Genomic DNA, 16,462 nt, shown 5'->3' on the forward strand with positions numbered 1-16,462 from the left:
ATGTATCCAGGTCACCCCAAATCCAAACTAAAAATGCCTCTGCTTGACTTTGCTCCTGCCTTTTTTTTTTTTTTTTTTTTTTTTGTTTGTTTGTTTGTTTTAAACCATGAAAATGGAACTGAAGATGTTCCACATGCCAGGCAGGGTCTCTGCTGCTGCTTTTATTTCTGTTTCTGATTATTTACTACTTGCGCTTACTAAGCACTCACCCAAACCTTACTTTTTGACAGTCTCTTCATTTCTAACCACTTTGGTCTTTTAACAAAACATCAGGCTACCTGTGCAGTGTAGTGAGTGTCAGCCTGCATTTTCTGTTATCTTTTGGGCATTGTTATCTGAGTATTTCATTGACAGCACAAAGTAGGCAAGTCAGTCCTAAACTGAATTAGTTAACTTTGCTTTTAAATTGAATCTCCCTTTGTCCTGGCGAACTCTTTGCTTACTAGAATTTATGCTGGATACTACCTTCCATATAGTATGTTTTGTGTTCCATGTTTTCCCTATATAGTAAGCACCCAAATCCTTTTGACTTACCATCTGCCATGACGTTTCAGTTTTATTCCTCTCGATTACTCTAGTGTAAGCCCTGATTATTTCTCTCTGAGACCCCTTTATTTTTGTCCTGCCCTTAGTTTACTTCTATTTTTGATTCATTATGCCTACTTTCTGGTCAGTCTGAAGCTATTAACGCTTAAGATAATTAGTAGCATAGTAACACCCTGTTGTTATAAATTAAATAAAATTTATTCACCTTCACTTCCAAAACCTTCTTGATCTAATAATCACAGTCCTGTCTCTCTTTGTTCTTCCTGTGTTTTATTCTGGGACAAACCTATAATAGCTTTAGGGTTCTGGACACACTGAGCTCTCCTGTGATTTATTTAGTCGATTTTGAGTTTCCTCTTTCTCCTATCTCTGCAGTTTGTTCTTCTCTGTCCATGAAGCTTGCCCAATCCTTTTAAATGTGCTGGTAGAGTAGAAAGAATTGTTTGTGATTTGGGACATAGTTGAATTTATATTTGAGCATCTTAGCATGTAAGGTGTTGAGATTGCCTCTTCAGAGGTTAGTATTCTTACTGATCATTATGAGACTGTGACTGCCTATAGTTAGTAAGGACTGTCAATACATTATTTCTCATACCAAGAATACCATGTAACACTGTTTTTAGACTGTTATAGTGTATCAAAAGAATGGATGACATATACCTAAGCACTTAGCATAGTGTGCTCAAGCACAGTGGGTACTCTCTAAGTGACATTTCTTTTGTACTGTATATAATTATTGGTTACATGTATTCATTCCTTTAAAGTACAGAAATTACATATTAAGATCCTTGTACTGGGTTGTATGCTAGGTTCTGTATTATACCAGTGAATGATAATTTTTATTCTCATTTTAGCAGTAGAAGTATATAAATAAACCAAGAATTAAGAACAAGTATACTCAGATGAAAGTGTACCCCAGATATTGGAGAATTAGAAAATGAATACATAATACAGTTGTGTAAGGGGATGGAAGACAGAAAAGATTTTGTAGGAAAAGACATACTTTTACTTATCTATTTATTACATTTTTAAAGCTTATTTTAAATCATTTTAGACATATAGAAAGCTGTAGAAATAGTGCACAGAGTCCTATGTACCCTTTCTTTACCTCCTATAATAATGACATCTATGTGTTTTATAATATAAACCCAGGGAATTGATACTGTTGTACAGTATAGCTAATTAAACTATAGACCTCTTCAGGTTTCACTGTTTTCTGTGTCCCTTTTGTGTCCCTGTGACAGAAGATCTGACAGAACAAATGAATGGAAGAAAGCTTCACAGTTACAGCCCGTCCTAGAACAGGGAGGCCATAGTAGAGTGACTCAGTCTGGTGGCGGGAGCGTGTAGTGACCACTATCGCACATGGTATTGAACAGGAAGCAGAGAGCACTTGTACAGAGCTGCCTTAACCTTAGCCGTCCACTCTCGCTGACCACTTCTGCCAACCAGGTACTGCCTCCTAAAGGCAAAGGAACGGCTTATGCACATTAGTGTTTGTGCGCATGTTTCTAACCCTTTTTTTTTTTTTTTAACATTTATTTGTTTGGGGCAGGCCACATGGTGTACCACAGAACCTGTGGGGGTGTGGAAAGCCAGAGGACTACTTGAGGGAATTGGTTCTCTCCTTCCACCATGTAGGTCCCAGGAATCAAACTCAAGTTTTCAGGCTTAGCAGCAAATGCCTTTACCCTCTGAGCCATTTTGCTGTATGTGCTATGGTGTTTGATACCTATTGATACCTTGTGTAGGTTGGTTGATTACAATCAAAATACAAACTATCCATCACTAGGAAAAAACTCTTCATGCTTTTCTTTTAGGGCTGCACCTTCTTCCTCCAGCACCTGCTTCTAACAACCACTAATCTAAGGGAGACTCATATAAAGTGAATATTAAGTGTTTAAAGTGTGTTTATATGGTCTTTATAAGGAAGAGTAGTTAAATAATGTTTAGAGACATTAAAAATGAGATATACTACTTACTAAGATGAACTAGAAGCTCAAGTAGAGTAAATATATTAAAAATTTTGATTTGATACACTTATTGAAATCTAAATGCAAAGCTAAAGTTTTCTGTGGAAGTTGACAACCTGGTTTGTCTTAATTAGGGTTACTGATGCTATGATGAAATACCATGACCAAAAGGAGGAAAGGATTTATTTGGCTTACCCTTACACATTGTAGTCCATCATAGAAGGAAACCAGGACAGGAACTCAAACAGGGCAGGAACAGTGGCTTGCTTAGCACCATTTCTTGTAGAACCCAGGACCACCAGCCCAGGGGTGGCACCACCCACCATGGGCTAGGCCCTCCCCCATCAATCACTAATTAGGAAAATGCTCTACAACTGGATCTTCTGGAGACATTTTCTCAATTGAGGTTCCCTCCTTTCAGATAACTTTAGCTTGTGTAAGGTTGACATAAAACTAGCCAACACATGGTTCAATGATTTTATGGAAATATAAAAGGCAAGAACAGCCAGAATATTATTTTTTTTTCTTTTTGTTTGTTTTATTCTAGACAGGATTTTTCTGTGTAGCTTTGGAGCCTGTCCTGGAACTTACTCTAGACCAGGCTGGCCTAGAACTCACAGAGATCCACCTGCCTCTGCCTCCCGAGTGATGGGTTTAAAGGTGTGCGCCACCAACACTGAGCCAGAATATTCTTAAAGAAAATAAGATGGAAAGAATTCTTCAATTCACCTTTTCAGTCAACAAAATTTGAATGTAATGTGCCAGACATTGTTGGGGCTGTAGTTATTACCTGGGTTAATATGAGATTGCTCCTACCAGACTGTCATAAGCAAATCTATTTGTAGCAGTATCCTAGAGTTTTTAATAGACTTCTTGCTAAAATAAGAGGGTTGTGCCAGGACTGCCAACAAACTAACCACTCCAATTTTATTATCTGATTTTTATCTTTTTTTTTTTTTTTTTTTTTTTTTTTTTTTTTTTTTTTTTTTTTTTTTTTGGTTTTTCGAGACAGGGTTTCTCTGTGTAGCTTTGCGCCTTTCCTGGAACTCACTTGGTATCCCAGGTTGGCCTCGAACTCACAGAGATCCGCCTGGCTCTGCCTCCCGAGTGCTGGGATTAAAGGCGTGCGCCACCACCGCCCGGCTGATTTTTATCTTTTGATGTTCCCTGGACTTGAGTGGTTGTCCACCACCACCACCACCACCACATTTCTGTAGTCTTGGCTAATTTTTTTTTAACATAAGGAAGATCAGAAGTAGAGTAATTTTGTGTAAAATCGATCTTTAATAGAGTGTCATTTGGATTCATTACAAAGGAGAGGAGAATCTACTGCTGAAAGCTTCTCAGAGTCACCTGACCTTGGGGAGAGAGGGAGGGTGATCTAAAGGGTCTTCTGGGCATAGATTTGAAAGTGTAGGGCTGGAGAGATGGCTCAGTGGTTAAGAGCTCTGGCTGCTCTTCCAGAGGACCCGGGTTCAATTCCCAGCAACCACATGGCAGCTCTCACAACTGTCTGTAACTCCAGTTCCAAGGAATCTGGCACCCTCACACCAATGCACACAAAATAAACTTAAATAAACTATATAAAAAAAAAAAAGAAAGTGTAGCTAGTATAGTGTCTGAGAGGCTTAGAAAAGGAAGAGGGAAGGTGGATGCAAAATGGCAGATAGTAAGCAGGAAGAGGTTGCGGATGAATTTTATATGCTTGTGAGGAGTAAGTGGGCAGAAAATGCCCCATGGTAAATTAGTTGGGAAAGGATACTGACTTGCTGGGACAGTTGCTTACTAAGGAGATGGCTCAGCAGGTAAGGGCATTTTGGGAGAGGACCAATTTTGGGGAGTTGTCTTCTGACTTCCACACAAAATAAACAAACAAGCAATCTCAGAACCTTCCTACCCCTTTCCTATACTTAAAAACAGCTTCTAGCAGATTAAATAAATAAAAAGGCAAAGCTGAAATAAAACCTTTTACAAAATTAATAGGGTAGGAGGCTGAAGAGATGGCTCAGATTTACTCAGATGTGCCTCTTCATGGCGTGACAGCTGACTTTTCTCAGAAGAGAGTGAAAATGATTGCCTAAAATGAAAGTCACTGACTTTTTATGGCTTAATCTTGGACATGACATCCTATCACTTCTGCTATATTCTGTTAGAAACAGATTAATAACTCTAAGCCTATACTCAAGGGGAGGAAATTGTACAGGAGATTGGGATCATTAGGGGCATTTTGGAAGATTCCACCATAACCTGATGAATGGACTGACATGAAAAACATACAGAAAGAATTCATAAGGTTAAAATAGAATAGCAAATGGGGGGGGGGGTGAAAACAAAAGAAACAAACCCCAGATAGTAATGGAATACATGTGACATGAAAGCAAAGGCAGGGACTGCTTGTGGGGAGGAAGGGAATCAACCGTTGGGGATCAGGGGCATAGGGAAGAGCAATGAGGAAAGCTAGGGAATTGGAACAAAATAAGGACTCAGTTGTGTGAAGATGCCATAGTGAAAAAGACTGGGATCTAATGCTCAGTGGTAGAGTGCTTTCTTAACATGCGTGAGGCCTTGATACCGAGAACAAGAACAAACAAAAAACTTAGGAGTTCAAAGTCATCTTTAGCTACCTGAGGAATTTAGGGCCAGGCACTGGTTCAATGAAAGCAATTACTTTGTATGCTGACTTACTAGAAAAAAAAAATTTAAGTAGTTATGTAATTATGCTTGAGAAATCCTAAACATTTAAGTGTGTGTTTTTTTGTGCTCCTGGGCAGCCTTTATGAAGCTGGGAGAAATACCTTTGAATGAGTTGCAAAAAGACTTGAAAGGAGACTGTTGAACAATTTACTAAGTTCTATCATTTGAGAATGTGTAGACTATAGAGACTATTTTCAAGGAAACATACAGCATGACTGAGGCTTTCCTACATTTTGTTAGCTAGCTTGTCTCTATTAGAGAGTACGTCAACTGCTTAGTGGCCCAAATGCTACTGGATGTCATCAGAGTTGGCAAGGTAATCAAGTGCTCTTAGCATCAAGAAGAAACAAAGGATTTGGAGAGGGCTTAAGGCGTGAGAATTTCTTGTTCAGCCTTTTGTTACTTTGTTTTCCATTTTTGCGACAGGGTCATGCTTTGTAACCCTGGCTGGCCTGGAACTTGTGTAGACTTTTCTGCCTCTACCTCCCAACTAACACATCCAGCTCTTGTTCAGTTTATTTATTTACTTACTTAGTTGATGATGCACACCTGAAGGTCAAAAGAACTACTTGACTACTTGCAATTGTGGTTTCTCTCCTTTCACCATGTGGGTTCCAGGGATTGAACTAAAGTCGTCAAGTTTGGCCAAGTGCCTTTACCTGCTTAGCCTTTTGAAATAACTTTCTTCCTCTTCTGACCATTAGGTGAGGCTTCTTGTGAGATTTGACTTCAGATAGATTCCTGTTGAATGATTTGACACTGGTTTTTAGTCTACTCAGCTGACTGGCTTTTAATTTCTTGTATCTTATGATCAACATTTATTCTTAGTAAAAAACAGATCACCACCAGAACTACACTCTTTGCCTTCTTCTCCCAACCCTCAATCTTTATTTCAGTGTTTCCTAAGGTGGTATTGGTCCCACAGGGAAGCATTTGGAAATGTTTGCATTGTCATGAATGTGGACTGCTATATAGTGTTTAATGCCCATGGGCCAGGGAAGGCCCATGCCCTTCATGGCAAGAGTTACTCTAAAGTGCTACTTAAACATTAAACTAACAATTTTTTTTCCTTTACATTTGTTTATTTATTTTTGAGGCAAAGTTTTACTTTGTAGAATAATCTGGCCTTGAGCTCATGATCTCTGCTTCAGTCTTGAGACTGCTGGGACTGTAGGCCTATGCCACCATACCAGACTTCTGCATTTATTAACTTTAAACTTTTTGTTGTGTGTGTGGCGGGGGTGCGGAGGGGGGGGCACATAATGTACCATGTGTGTGGGCATGCCATGATGTGCATGTGGAAGTCAGAGGACAACTTTGTGGAATCAGTTCTCTCTTTCCACCCTTATGTGGGCTCCAGGGGTTGAACTCTGGTCACCAGAGTTTCAAAGCAAGAGGCTTTACCCTTTGAGCTGTCAGGCCAGCCCCATTAGCTTTGTAGTCATTGTTTAAAGCTTAGTTCTGGGGCCAGTGAGATGGCTCAGTGGGCAAAGTCCCGAAGGAGAGAATGTGGAAGAAGAGAATAGCCTCCAGAAATTTATCCTCTGATTTCTCCACAAAATAAATAAGCAAATGCAAGTAGTAATAATAATAATAATAATAATAATAATAATAATAATAATGTGATAAAAATGTAGTTCTGGTCAGGCATGGTGGCATACTCCTTTAGTCTCAGCACTGCACTCAGATTGCAGAGGTTGCCTGATCTCTGTGAGTTTGAGGCCAGCCAGGTCTACATAGCAAGTTCGAGGCCAGCCAGGGCTATATCCCATCCCACATTCTTCCTATTTGCTTGGCACTATCCTAAAATTTTTTATGTACATCTAGATTATTTGAAATAAGTATTTTGGTGACAGGCATTTTGTATCCTTAGCCCATGGTATATGTTTTCTTTTATAAATGTGTGTCACAAAAATATACCAGTTGTTAAGTATACTTTTAATGTAAGTCAGAAGTGTGTAGTGTGGTTCTTTAAAAGCCATGCTTTCTTAGGCTTCATTAATAATCTTTTGTGAGTGTGGTTGTGGGAAATAATAATAGGCTCACTTTACACTGTATTAGTTACTTTTGTCATTGCTTTTATTAAAATGCCTAGCAGAAGCAACTTCAGGCGGGGGCGTAGTGGGGCATGCCTTTAGTCCCGGCACTCTCTTAACCCTTGAGCCATCTCTCCAGCCCCATAGTCCAGCACTGTCAAGGCAGAGAGAGGAGCGGATCTCTGTGAGTTTGAAGACAGCCTGGTCTACATTGTGAGTTCCAGGACAGCCAGGGCTATGTAGAGTGACGCTATCTCAAAAAAAAAAAAAAAAAAAAAAAAAAAAAAAAAAAAAAAAAAAAAAAAAAAGAAGCAAACCACAAAAGAAAACAACAACAGCAGAAGCAACTTCAGAAAGGACAGGTTTATGTCGGCTCACAGTTTGTGCCACAGTTCCCGGGGCAGATGACCTGGTGGCAGGAGCTTGAGGCAACTGGTCTCATTGCATTATATAGTCAGGAAACAAGGACGGAGGAATGCTGGGACTCAGCTCTCTTTCTCCTTTTATTGAGTTCAAGATCCCAGGTCATCAACTAATCTAGAAAATCCTTCACAGATGTGCCCAGAGACTTGTTTCCATGGTGAGTCTAAGTCCCATCAAGTTGACAATCAAGTTTAACCATGACATACAAGTTTAAGGGATTGAACCTAGGGTCTCATGCATGCTAGGCATCACCAGAACCCCCCTCCACACACACACATACACACACACTCACATACACACACAATTGTTTTCATCAGACAAAACTAAAACCTACTTCATTTCATGCAGGTATGTGTGGCAGTTTTTGTTTTGTTTTGTTTTTTGGTGTTTGTTTTTGTTTTTTGGTTTTTTTTTTTTTTTTTTTTTTTTTTTTTTTTTTGGTTTTTCGAGACAGGGTTTCTCTGTGTAGCTTTGCGCCTTTCCTGGAACTCACTTGGTAGCCCAGGCTGGCCTCGAACTCACAAAGATCCGCCTGCCTCTGCCTCCTGAGTGCTGGGATTAAAGGCGTGCGCCACCACCGCCCGGCCCTTGTTTTGTTTTTGAGACAGGGTTTCCCTGCCTGTCCTGGATCTCACTCTGTAGCCCAGGCTGGCCTCGAACTCACAGAGTTCCGCCTGGCTCTGCCTCCCGAGTGCTGGGATTAAAGGTATGCACCACCACTGCCCGGCTGTATGGCAGATTTTTAGAGTAATGTTTCAGTTTGATTTTGAGTGCACATTGAAAAAACTTAGAGTATAAATGTCTTGGTCTTGTCCCTAGAAGTTCTGACTTTCCAGCATAAGGCCCTGCTATCCACAGTTTTTAAAAAGCAACCAGGTAATTTTTAATCCCTAGCTAAGTGAAAACCTCAATTTGTAAAACACTGAAAAGTGGCACTCCCCGCCAGCCCGCAGCTTGACATGCCTCAGTCTCCCGCGGTAGCCTCCCCAGGCATGGCACAGGGCCTCGCCACACTATGGCAGCAGCGAGGCACAGCATGCTCGACTTCACGCTCGGCGCCAAAGCTGACGGTGAGGCCATTCTGAAAGGCCTTCAGTCCATTTTTCAGGAGCATGGGATGGCAGAGTCAGTGCACGCCTGGCAGGACCATGGCTATTTAGCAACCTACATGAACAAAAATGGCAGCTTTGCCAATTTGAGGATTTATCCCCATGGATTGGTGTTGCTGGACCTTCAGAGTTATGACAGTGACGCGCAAGGCAAACAAGAAACTGACAGCCTTTTGAACAAAATAGAAGAAAAAATGAAAGAACTGAGTCAGGACAGAACTGGGCGGGTGAAGCATTTACCACCCATAGTTCGAGGAGGGGCCATTGACAGATACTGGCCTACTGCTGATGGGCGCCTGGTTGAGTATAACATAGATGAAGTGGTGTATGATGAAGATTCACTATATCAGAACATTAAAATTCTACACTCAAAGCAGTTTGGAAATATTCTCATCCTCAGTGGTGATGTTAATTTGGCAGAGAGTGACTTGGCGTATACCTGAGCCATCATGGGCAGCGGTAAAGAAGATTATTCTGGCAAAGATGTACTGATTCTGGGAGGTGGAGATGGTGGCATATTATGTGAAATTGTCAAACTGAAACCAAAGATGGTCACCATGGTAGAGATTGACCAAATGGTAATTGACGGATGTAAGAAATACATGCGAAGAACATGTGGAGATGTCTTAGACAATCTTAAAGGAGACTGCTATCAGGTTCTCATAGAAGACTGTATTCCAGTACTGAAGAGGTACGCCAAAGAAGGGAGAGAGTTTGATTATGTGATTAATGATTTGACAGCAGTCCCAATCTCTACATCTCCAGAAGAAGATTCTACATGGGAGTTTCTCAGACTGATTCTCGACCTGTCCATGAAAGTTCTGAAACAGGATGGGAAATACTTCACACAGGGGAATTGTGTCAATTTGACTGAAGCCCTGTCGCTCTATGAAGAACAGCTGGGGCGCCTGTATTGTCCTGTGGAATTCTCAAAAGAGATTGTGTGTGTCCCTTCATACTTGGAATTGTGGGTATTTTACACTGTTTGGAAGAAAGCTAAGCCTTAAAGATGAGCATCCCCTGAATGTCGTGTGCTGCAAGCCACCTTCCTGACTTCCATATGTCCTATATACCATCAACTGAGTCAGGCAACTGGTCACGAATTCCTTCAAGTGTTTTTTTAATTATTATTTTTAATTTAAAAAAGCTAATGGGAAAATGTATATTTTAATGAGCTAGGGTGTTAATTTTTGAAAGTCAGCTGAAGGACAATTAGACAGCCCAGCAAAGACTGCGGAATGCACTGACCCCCTAGAATGTGATTTTAGTATCTTTTTTTTTTCTCTGTGTGGGGTTTGGGTTTTAGTAGATTTTAATTTGGACATGTGGAGGAGTGAATATCATTGTTTTATTCTGGAGAGAAGTTCCTGATAGTGTCCCTCCCACCATTCCCAAATTGACTTAGATATTAAAATTTGGTGCTTTAAAAAGACTTAAGTGATTAGCAGTGCTTCAATTAAAATTACAAAAGAGAAAAAAAACAAAAACAAAAAAACACTGAAAAGTAGCATTTTGAAAATTCAGTGAACAGAATGAGAAATTGATAAATTATTAAAGAATAATGGAAGGAGTTGCAATTTTTAGACTTAGAGAAAAGGACAAACTATTTAGAAAAAGACTGTGAATTCCTGAGGTAAGGAACTTGTGAGATTTTTTTCACTATAGTATGTACAATTCTTAGCATAAGCCTGAGCACACCATAGAGATTTGTTAATATATATTGGGTGAATTAAATGCATGTCATCATCGGGTACTTAAAAAATAAAGCTACAGAAATCTTTTAATATACAGAAATGTTTTATAGTGATAATGTGATGACTTCATTTTATTAATCAGATTGATTATTCAGTTTGTATTTTGGCTTATTTATTTTTTGCTAGATACTGAGAATCTCTCAAATCAGTTCTATGAAGTTTGTGTTAGTCATGTAGTAAGGAAGGATATGTCAAAAACTTGAAGGGAGGGGGACAGTGGAAACTGGGTGATATGACAGACTAAGTAACTTTTCCAGGGTCATACAGCTAAGTGGTAAAACTGGAATTACAGTGACTGGAATTTAAAGTCTGTGCACTTATATACCAGATACGAAGTTTTCACAGCAGCCCTGAGAGGCAGATAGTATAAATCCTCTTCTGTTCGTTTTCAAAGGTTGTGCAGCTGGCTTGGGCACACTGCTTACTGAAGTGGCAGACCTGGGATTGGGATGCAGACATTGTGCACTAGAAGCCCTGTTTGCTTGTTCATTTGTCTTTTGAGATAGGATCTCATTGTGTAGCTCGGGCTGGGCTCCCACTCTTACTCTTCCTGCTTCTACTTCCCGACTCATGCCACCATGCCTTACCTGGATAATTATTATAAGTGAGCCAGTTTCGTGTCAGTTATGAGTAGCCCAGAGTTTCTTGGCACTATTCATGTTTTGAAATACATAATTTGTTATTGTGTCCTATATACTGTAGAAATCTGGTGCCAACAATACTATTCTCTCAAAGGGAAACATAGGAATGCTTCTAGACACTTAAGATAGCCTCTGGGGGCAAAACCATCTCTAGTTGAGAACCACTGGATTAGTTCCTTGTGTTTTTCTTTTCTGTTATTGGCTTAATAGCTTGTGCTAAGAGCAGAAAGAGCATTAGCTTTGACCTTTCTGTGGAAGTTATTGTTTTATATTCAACACTGCTTGTTCTATAAGAGTTATTTCAAAAACACTTGCCATTCTATAAGGCTTACTCTAAACTAGATAATATAATCCATACAGTTATCTACCTCATGTATGTGAGTCACGTGTGTCACAATAAGGCCAATGTGCAAGAGGGGAGCACCAGTCAAGTTCTTTACTGTGTGAATCCTGAAGTCTTGAGTGTTCCTTTTGACCATATGTACATGTTTCTCTGATAGTAACCTCAGTGAGATTTAAACTACTTGGAGAAGCTGTGGTTTATTTGTGTAATTAACTATGAAAAGCTGATTCTTCATAATGTTTAATATGAATACAGTACTAAATAATTCAGTCAGCTAACATCTCCACTAAAGAGTGCCTTCAACTGTGTGTCCATTATATAGATCACACTTTAACCATTATATTGTAACCTTCTGCTCATTTTGTGTCATTGCAGCTATAATATTAAAAAAGAAAGTAGTTTTTGTTGTCTGAACTGAAATTGACCTAGTTAGACCATCAGGTTATGCTGGTTGTCCATTTCAAAAAATATTTGCTATTAGATTAAGTGTCATATTTAACAGAAGATCTTTGGCTCTAAGAATTGAGAATGTTCATTTCACAGTTTTAATGTTTAATATGTAAGGTCTGTGTTTGCTTTTTTTTTTTTTTTTTGCCATGACCTGATTTAACTGACCTTTTCAGTTCCTCAGCCACCAGACATAACTGACTAAAGAGCTGCTTTTGCATCCACATCAGTGATGGGCTTGTGGTGATTTATTTTCAGGTTGAGATTACAATTACTCTTAGCATCCTCAGTCATCTAAATTCAGAGTTGAATTACTTCACAAAATGTTTTTACAGTTCCCCTTTTGGAATATTTGTTTATTCTCTTGAACCTTGGCTGCTTCGTTGGTACATTACAGGGTTGTAAAAATACTAAATTTATCAACAGGTCAGACTCTTACTACTTTTTTGCTGCTAGTTGTAGTATACTTTTAATGGAATTGCCTCCCTCTTGGACCTGTCTGACTTAGTGGTTAACCTAAGCATTATTTCCAGAGTAAACATAAAATATAATCCTGACCATATCAAAAGCCACTTTATAACAGTAAAATACTGCATTTAAAATTTTTATTGTATGTGCTTGTGTTTACACATGGTCTCTACAATAAGATTGCTATTAAGACATTACCAAAAATATACATATATACTTATGGATTCCAGATTGTGATAAATTCCAAAAGAAAAACTTTGGAGTGTTGTGAGAGTTTAATGAAGAGTCAGTAGATTCAATATAGATTGAGATGAGAAAAGGCCCTATTAGAAATAAGAGCTAAATTATCTGCTTACTTTGGAAAACTGCTGTGCAAAGAATGTTTCAGAAAAAAGGACTAGCATGTATGAATTGTGGGTATAAGAGATAGAGGGAACAGTACCTGCTGAGGCAGAATGAAAACGAATTTTCTAAAGAAGTATGGATTTGCTTTTTATTGCGCATCCACTAAAGTTTTTGGGTTTTTTGTTTTTTGTTTTTTTTTTTTTTTTTGGTTTTTCGAGACAGGGTTTCTCTGCATAGCTTTGCGCCTTTCCTGGAGCTCACTTGGTAGCCCAGGCTGGCCTCGAACTCACAGAGATCCGCCTGGCTCTGCCTCCCTAGTGCTGGGATTAAAGGCGTGCGCCACCACCGCCCGGCTAAAGTTTTTGTTTTTGTTTTTGTTTTTCAAGATGGGGTTGTGGCGGTATTGTGTTCCCCAAAATATTGTGTACTCTAATAAATTTATCTGGGGTCAGAGAACAGACAGCCACTAGATACAAAGGCTAGAAAATGGTGGCACTCACACCTTTAATCCTAGCATTCCAGAGATAGAAATCCCTCTGGATCTCTGTGAGTTCAAGGCCACATTGGAAATAGCCAAGCATGGTGACACACGCCTTTAATCCCAGAAAGCCAGCCTTTAATCCCAGGGAGTGGTGGTAGAAAGCATAAAGATATATAAGGTGTGAGGACCAGAAACTAGAAGCTTTTGGCTGGTTAAGCATTTGGCTGGTTAAGCATTCAGGCTTTTGAACAGTAGTTCAGCTGAGAGCCATTGGGATGAGGACTCAGAGGCCTCCAGTCTGAGGAGACAAGACCAGCTGAGGATCCGGCAAGGTGAGATAGCTGTGGCTTGTTCTGTCTCTCTGATCTACCAGCATGGATCCCAATAACTCGCCTCAGGTTTGATTTTATTAATAAGAACTTTGAAGATTCCTGCTACATGGGGTTTCTCTTTGTAGCCTTGGCTGTCCTGGAACTCACTATGTAGACCAGTCTGGCCTTAAACCCAGAGATCTGCTTGCCTCTGCCTCCTGAGTGTTGGGATTAAAGGCGGGTGCCACCACTGCCTAGCATCCACTAAACTTTTAAAGCAAGGGAAGTCAAGTGGTCAGGTGTGTTTTAGGGATTTCTTTCTGACTGGAGAATGGATGAATGATAACATGGAATGCAGCTAGGTCTAAAGAAATGGAGGAAATGATACCTTTGTAAATAGTTTAGAAAGAGAAATGATAATAGTTTTGTTTGTTTTTTTTAACTAAGGACATTAAGCAGAGTAACTTAGGAAGTGATTGATTGTCTCAGTTAAAAAAAGAAATCTAGATTTGGAATAAATAGTGCTCAGGAAATGGCTCAGTGGTTAAAAGTACTTACTGCTCTTGCAGTTCAGGTGGCTTATACTGCCTGTACCTCTAGCCCTAGTACTTCTGATCCACTAAGCACTTGTACACGTGTCTACATACATACATACATGAAGACACTCATACACATAAATAAAAATAATAAAGTCTTTAAAAACTTAGTTGCACCGGGCAGTGGTGGCGCATGCCTTTAATCCCAGCACTCGGGAGGCAGAGGCAGGCGGATCTCTGTGAGTTCGAGGCCAGCCTGGACTACCAAGTGAGTTCCAGGAAAGGCGAAAAGCTACACAAGAGAAACCCTGTCTCGGAAAAAAAAACAAACAAAAAAAACTTAGTTGCATGGCTGTTTTACCTGCATGTATGTGTGCACCACTTGCAGACTTGGTGCCCAAAGAGTCCAGAAAAGGAGGTTGGATCCCTAGAATTGGAGTTACAGGTGGTTATTAGCTGTCATGTATATGCTGGACTCAAACCTGCATCCTCTGTAAGAGCAGCTGATGCGCTTAACTACTGAGCCATCTCTCAGAATAATAAAATCTGTTTTAAAAAGAGATTTGGGAGCCAGACATGGTGGCACATGCCTTTCATTCTAGCACTCAGAGGCAGAGACAGGTGGATCCTATGAATTCAAGGTCAGCCTGATCTACAATGCTTATAAAGGAAAACTTTTAGTTGGGGTAGCTCGCTTACAGTTCAGAGGTTTAGTCCATTATCGTCAGATAAGAAGCAAGGCAGCATGCAGGCCAATAGGGTGCTAGAGAAGGAGCTGAGAGTTCTTACATCTTGACTCATAGACAACAAGAAGTGTTCTGAGACACTGGGTGTGATCTGAGCATATGTGAGACCTCAAAGTCTGCCTCTACAGTGACATGCTTCCTCCAGCAAGGACATACCTACTCCAACAAAGCCACACCTAATAGGGCCACTCCCTTTGGGGGCCATTTTCTTTCAAACCAGCATACCCCTCCAGTATAATTTTATAAATTCAATGGCTTAAAGATCATTGTAAGTACTTCTTCGTTTGCTTGCCGATTTCTGTTATTCTGTTCTTTCAACCACATGCTTTTTTGTTTTTAATTCTTGTGGTCTCTCTAGAACAGCAGTTCCCAACCTTTTGGGGATCAAATATCAGATATTTACATTACAATTCATAACAGCAGCAAAATTACAGTTATGAAGTAACAATGAAATATGGCTGGCAGGGGGTGGGGGCTCCACAATGTAAGGAACCATATTAAAGGGTTGCAGCATTAGGAAGGTTGAAAACCAATGCTCTAGAAGTTAGTGAAGGTTACAAATAATCAGTGTTGATGGTTGAGCATGGTTGACTGATGCCTTTAATATTAGTGATTTAGAGACAGGAACATGAAGATCATGAGTTTTAGGCCAGTCTGCGCTACATAATAAGCTCTAGGTCCATTTGGGCTATGTAGAGTAAGATGCTATCTCCTCCTCCAAAAAAAAAATCCGCATTAGAGGTCTAATGTGGGCTTCCTTGGTGTTTAAATGAGGTTATTTCTTGCAGAGGAAGTAGATGTTGATTCTGTGGACTAGAAGTAAGAGATCTAGGCAATCTGCATTCTAGGGAATGTAGGAGACACCTCTGAATCTCTGTATGTATATGATATAGTCCTTTGTGGTGGTAGAATTTACCATCTCTCTTTCAGGCTATACTCTCCAGGCAGAAATATTTGAAATATTACCTTTTCTCTACAGATCTTGAGTAGATACACATACTTTGTGGCAAAAATTAAGAGGTTCTTGAAATTGTGATTTGTATCTTCAACAAATTTATTAAGAAGTTTTTTTGTTTTGTTTTGGGTTTTTTGTTTTGTTTTTTGTTTTGTTTTGTTTTTTTTTTTTTGGAAAGGGCAGTAATTTTGATTTTACAGAGTCACTTGTTAGAAAAAGAAAAAAGGAGACACTTTTTAAAGAAAGTTGAACATGATTAACCTGACAAGGGAATAATTTAGATTCTCTTCATGGGTCTCTTTTTTGCTTTAGCTGTATTCAGGAAAGCAAAAGGCTGACAGGAGCGTACTTGAAAAGTATAGTAGAACTTCTCTCCCTGCTGACCTAAGACAAAAAGGGGGGTTCTCAATTAACAATTTATAGTGTTTTGTGAAAATGGACTTTCTGAATTGTTAATTGTGGTGTTAAATGCAAACACTTCTTTGGGAATCTGATCATAGGTGAATAAAGAATTTTGAAACAAAGATCGTTTGGATTGGGAAAGACTAAGTAAATACAGGGAGTTTTGGTGAAATCAGATTTTATTCATTATGTAAAAAGGAAAAAAAAAACAGTAGAATTCACATGGATTTTGTTAAACACTTGTTGGTGTTT

At 39.5% G+C, this 16,462-nt stretch overlaps 1 protein-coding gene and 1 pseudogene across 1 annotated transcript in view; both read left to right on the plus strand.

Annotated features, from left to right (window-relative positions):
* The window catches only part of Braf (B-Raf proto-oncogene, serine/threonine kinase), a 128,462-nt gene that overhangs the window by 15,782 nt on the left and 96,218 nt on the right, over nt 1-16,462 (plus strand).
* Nucleotides 8,368-10,571, plus strand: LOC114706831 (annotated as a pseudogene).

The sequence above is a fragment of the Peromyscus leucopus genome, chromosome 3 (genome assembly GCF_004664715.2).
Source record: "Peromyscus leucopus breed LL Stock chromosome 3, UCI_PerLeu_2.1, whole genome shotgun sequence".
NCBI lineage: Eukaryota > Metazoa > Chordata > Mammalia > Rodentia > Cricetidae > Peromyscus > Peromyscus leucopus.